The sequence below is a fragment of the Mustela nigripes genome, chromosome 13 (genome assembly GCF_022355385.1).
Source record: "Mustela nigripes isolate SB6536 chromosome 13, MUSNIG.SB6536, whole genome shotgun sequence".
Taxonomy (NCBI): domain Eukaryota; kingdom Metazoa; phylum Chordata; class Mammalia; order Carnivora; family Mustelidae; genus Mustela; species Mustela nigripes.
In genome coordinates, this window is record NC_081569.1 from 19,852,575 (window position 1) to 19,858,574 (window position 6,000).

The window sequence follows — 6,000 nt, forward strand, 5'->3', positions numbered from 1 at the left end:
TCCTCCAAACCTTTGCTCATCTGCTGCCTCCTTGTGGAGCCTTACTCTTGACCACCTATTAATACTGCCCCCACTCCCCGCATGCCACGAGTGTTCCTATCCCTCTTACCATTCTCTATTTTATCCTTTTTTCCCTGTGCATCTGTTACCTTCTAACATACCTTGTAGTCTATTACATTTATTGCTTTGTCTCTTCTTGCTCAAATGTAAACTCTATCCGGGTAGGGAGTTTTGTCATTTCCATTCATGTATTCCAAGCTCTTGGAGCCCTGCTTGGTTGGGTCTCAGTAAATGTGCATACATGAATGGAATTTGAGGCTGAGATGATCAGATTGAGGAGCTCCTAGTGGTGGTGTGTCTTTACACAACACTAGAGAGATCTTTCCATAGATAGGCAAGAAGGCTTTACTGTGGGCACAATGTGGAGCCTTTCATGCCTGGAGGAGCTAAGGATGCCTCCCAGGGAGGGTGAAGGTGGGCTGGGTCTCCAAGAAGGAATATACACAATTTCTGAGCAGAAAGCCCTGAGAGCCAGGCCTTGGCTCACCTTCTCTTGCCCTTTGCTTCATGATCAGCTACGTTGTAGGAGTGGTGACTCTATCAGCCTGGTTCTGGAAGGGAAATAGCATGACCCTAGCCACAACAGGTCACCCACGGACTGATCAGATGGAAGGGAAATAAAGTCTTATTGTTACAAACTGCTAAGATTTGGGGGTCATTCATGACTGAGTCAGATAAGCAACTGAGAGACAATAGAGGTTTCTAAAACAAGAAGCTATGGATACTGGAGCGGATCTGAGAGGACGGGGCTGGTACAGGCTTTGTTGAGTTTGAGAGACTCCTGGGATGTCCAGATGCAGATGTTGGATGAGCCCCTGCTGTGAGTGTTGAACTGAGCAGTGAGCCCTGGTCTGGAGAAGACTCAGCCATTGCCGTGGAACCGGGTGGTGAGCCACCAGAGTGCATGAGCTCACCTGCTCACAGGACAAGGGACAGAATCCCAAAGAATCTGCCGTATGAGAGTGCTGGAGAAGAAACCAAATAGGAGTCATTGGAGGTGCTGGTGGAATGGTCAGGAAGTGACATAGGATAATCTGAGTTAGTTATGTGAAATGATAAATGTGAACAGCTGCAGGGTACCTGGCAGGAATAGTAAACATTCAGTAAGTGGAACTATACAGACAGAGGATTCGTGCATGTGTGTACGTAAATGCATGTCCAGCATTATTTATAATGTAGAGTCCCATCCACACACACACACACATACACACACACACCCCATCCCCACATACACCTGTCCCTCAGTAAATACAGGTAAGTTCTGGAGCAGCAGATGGCTTATACCTGTAGAACTTGGTTAGAAGTATCCAAGCCTATCAATTTCTGAGGATGTGTTACTGGAAAAAAGGATTGGTTCAGAAGTGGGATTTGGCTGCTTGCTGCTCTAAAGCCAGTACTCAAGAGACAAACATTGGGGGGAAAGGCAAGGTTGCTTTATTCAGGAAGTAGGAGCCTGGGAAGATGGAGGATTAAGGCCCCAAAGGCCATTTTCCCCCTTCCAGGTGATGCAGGAGGTTTGTAAAGGGGAAGGTGGTGATGGGACTAAGTTCAGAAACTGGTGCTCATCAAGCATTTAGTTAATTTAGTTAAGCATTTAGTTAATCATTTGTCCTCACAGGGCTTCCAGATTGCTCTGTTCTGTCAATTCTCAAGGCTCCCAGGTGTCTCTCAATGAAAGATGCTCCACCCTGTAGCGCAGGAGCTGCATCTGGGGAGGCAGTCTGGGCTCCTCCCCCTGTACCAGGAACCAAGGCTCCCAGGTAGCTCTTACTAAAGACTCCTCCGTCAGTGGCAGCTCTTTTCCAGTGCAGTCAGGCTTTACCTTCCAGAAAGTCTGGTCCTTTGCTCCTCAAGGCTGACAGTCTGCAAGATCTCAAGGGAAGTAGGTTAGTTCTGCTATAAACTTTGGGGTTTAGGTCAGCAAGCAAGGAGGGTGCAAGCTTCCAGCAAGTTAGCCCTTAAAGGAGTGGGTTGGAGTGCTCTTACAAATGGCCCATTGGATTAGACAACGGGGGGGATGCGTGTGTTTATGAGTCACTTTAGTATGTAGGCTACCCCCATCCATCCATGGTTGGAACTTTTTGCATCTTCCCAAACTGATATTCCACACACAACAAACACTCCCTCTTCATTTCCTCTCCCTGCCCCACCTGGCAACTCCCATTCTGTCTGTGGCTATAAATTTGACTGGTCTGGGGACCTCATATAAATGGAATCATACAATATTTGTCCTTTTATGATTGGCATATTTTACTTAGAAAATGTCCTCAAAGTTCATCTGTGTTGTAGCAGGTGTCAGGATTTCCTTCCATTTTAAGGCTGATTAATATTCCATTGTATGTATGGATCACATTTTGTTTATCCATTCATTTGTCAGTGGACAGTTGGGTTTAATGCTGCTGGGAACATGGGTGTAGAAATATTTGTCTGTGCTTTCATTTCTTTTGGGTCTATACCTATGAGTTGAATTGAGGGGTCGCAGGGTAATTCTATGTTTAAGTTTTTGATGAACAACGGGGAGGTTCACTTTTAGGATGGGGAGACAGGGGATGCTTGTGGATGGTGGAAGGACTCCGTTGTAGATACTAAAGGCACGACCCGTGGAACAGGGCCTGGAGGGAGAGGGGTGTGGGATGGGAGAGAGAAGAGAATGGTGATGCTGGTTCTGAGGCAGGGGAAGGTGGGGAGAGGTGGCAGGGAGAGCTGTTTGTCATCCAGGGCTGGCCTGCCCTGTAGTGCCAGGCAAGGCAGCCAGTATGGCTGAGCCCTATGGTTGGGGCAGAGGGACTCACAAAATGGCAGCCGAGCTAACGTTGAAAACTGGATACTTCTGGCCATATCAGTATCCCTATTTTTCTCCAGTAAGACTTGGAAAGTTGTAGGTGAACTTATTCCACATGTTAATGTTGGAAATGAGTGGAGGTTGTAATTTTATAAATGTGATGTTAACTCAAGGTTACTGCGAAAGTTTTATGAGTAATGCATACTATTCTATTATAGGCAGAATAAAAATATTTCCTCTACCTATAGTGTTCTATGCAAAGTGACATGCACATTAGCTGGCACTAGACATTAAAAAAGAATAGGAAATTAGGTCACTGCTGCAATAATTACTTGACTTGGGGGGGGGCTTTGTTCAGAAATCACTTTTTTAAGGACTCTAGTGTTTTATGATTCCATTTATAGGAATTTCAGAAACAGGCAAAACTCATCAATGGTGATGGAAATTCTAATAACAGTGGTTGTCTGTGGAGGTGGGGATGATCTGAGGGGGATAGAGGAGAACTTCTTGAGGTGGTGGAAATGTTCCATATCTTGATTGGGATGTTAGATAAGGTGTATGTATTTGTCAAAAGTCCTAGAACTGCACATTTACAGCCTATAAATTTCACTGTATGTACATTTTACTGCAGGAAAAAAAAAAATGTGACCTAAAATAATCAACTAGTGTTATGGTATGTTCTGGGGATTGGGACATACTCACAGAAATAAGAGTAATGGGTATTTTTATTTTTTATTTTTTAATTTAATTTTACCTTTTCAGTGTTGCAAGATTCATTGTTTATGCAGTTTATTTATTGTTTATCCAGTGCTCCATGCAATACATGCCCTCCTTAATACCCACCACCAGGCTTACCTATCCCACCACCCTCCTCCCCTCCAAAACCCTCAGCTTGTTTCTCAGAGTCCACAGTCTCTCATGGTTCATCTCTCCCCCACCCCAGTTTCCCAATTCACTTTTCCTTTCCTTCTCCTACTGTCCTCCATGTTATTCCTTATGCTCCACAAGTAAGTGAAACCATATGATAATTGACTTTCTCTGCTTGACCTATTTCACTCAGCATAATCTCTTACAGTCCCATCCATGTTGATACAAAAGTTGGATATTCATCCTTTCTGATGGAGGCATAATATTCCATTGTATATATGGATCATATCCTCTTTCTTAATTAAATTAAATTTTTTTTCCAGTGTTCCAGAATTCATTGTTTATGCACCACACCCAGTGCTCCATGTAATATGTGCCCTCCACAATACCCACCATCAGGCTCACCCAAACCTCCAACCCATTTTCCTCCCAAACCCTCAGTTTGTTTCTCAGAGTCCACAGTCTCTCATGGTTTGTCTCCCCCTCCGATTTCCCCCAACTCACTTCTCTCCATCTCTCAGTGTCTTCCATGATATTCCTTATGTTCCACAAGTAAGTGAAACCATATAATAACTGACTTTCTCTGCTTGACTTATTTTATCCAGCATAATCTCTACCAGTCCCATCCATTTTGATACAAAAGTTGGGTATTCATCCTTTCTGATGGAGGCATAATACTCCATTGTATATATGGACCACATCTTCTTTATCCATTCATCCGTTGAAGGGCATCTTGGCTCTTTTCACAGTTTGGCAACTGTGGCCATTGCTGCTATGAACATTGGAGTACAGATAGCCCTTCCTTTCACACATCTGTATCTTTGGGGTAAATACCCAGTAGTGCAATGGCAGGGTCATAGCGTAGCTCTATTTTTGGTTTCTTAAGGAATCTCCACACTGTTCTCCGAAATGGCTGCACCAACTTGCATTCCCACCAACAGTATAAGAAGTTTCCCTTTTCTTCTCATCCTCTCCAACAGTTGTTGTTTCCTGTCTTGTTAATTTTGGCCATTCTAACTGGTGTGAGTTAGTATCTCAATGTGGTTTTGATTGAATCTCCCTTATGGCTAATGATGATGAACATTTTTTCGTGTGTTTGTTAGACAATTCTGTGTCTTCTTTGGAGAAGTATCTCTTCATGTCTTCTGCCCATTTTTTTTTTTAAGATTTTATTTATTTATTTGACAGAGAGAGATCACAAGCAGACAGAGAGGCAGGCAGAGAGAGAGAGAAGGAAGCAGGCTCCCGGCTGAGCAGAGAGCCCAATGCGGGGCTCGCTCCCAAGACCCTGGGATAATGACCTGAGCCGAAGGCAGTGGCTCAACCCACTGAGCCACCCAGGCGCCCCTCTTCTGCCCATTTTTGATGTGATTATCTGTTTTGTGTGTGTTGTGTTTGAGGAGTTTTTTTTTTTTTTAAAGATTTTATTTATTTATTTGACAGAGAGAGAGAGAGCACACAGGTAGGCAGAGGGAGAGAGAGAAGCAGGCTCTCCACTGAGCAGGGAGCCTAATGTGGGGTTTGATCCCAGAACCCTGGGATCATGACCTGACCCAAAGGCAGTCGCTTAACCAACTGAGCCACCCAGGTGCCCCCTTGAGGAGTTCTTTATAGATCATGGATATCAGCCCTTTGTCTGTAGTGTCATTTGCGAATATTTCTCCCATTCCGTGGGTTGCCTCTTTGTTTTGTTGACTGTTTCCTTTGCTGTGCAGAAGCTTTGGATCTTCATGAAGTCCCCAAAATTCATTTTTACTTTTCTTTTCTTTGCCTTTGGAGACATATCTTTTTTTTTAATTTTTTATTTATTTTTTATAAACATATATTTTTATCCCCAGGGGTACAGGTCTGTGGATCACCAGGTTTACACACTTCACAGCACTCACCAAAGCACACACCCTCCCCAATGTCCATAATCCCACCCCCTTCTCCCAATCCCCCATCCCCCCAGCAACCCTCAGTTTGTTTTGTGAGATTAAGAGTCACTTATGGTTTGTCTCCCTCCCAATTCCATCTTGTTTCATTGATTCTTCTTCTACCCACTTAAGCCCCCATGTTGCATCACCACTTCCTCATATCAGGGAGATCATATGATAGTTGTCTTTCTCTGCTTGACTTATTTCGCTAAGCATGATACGCTCTAGTTCCATCCATGTTGTCGCAAATGGCAAGATTTCATTTCTTTTGATGGCTGCATAGTATTCCATTGTGTCTATATACCACATCTTCTTGATCCATTCATCTGTTGATGGACATCTAGGTTCTTTCCATAGTTTGGCTATTGTGGACAT

The 6,000-nt window shown here is 43.9% G+C and overlaps 1 protein-coding gene across 2 annotated transcripts in view; it reads left to right on the forward strand.

Annotated features, from left to right (window-relative positions):
* Positions 1-6,000, forward strand: part of ENTREP2 (endosomal transmembrane epsin interactor 2) — a 506,747-nt gene that overhangs the window by 166,076 nt on the left and 334,671 nt on the right. The window lies entirely within an intron of this gene.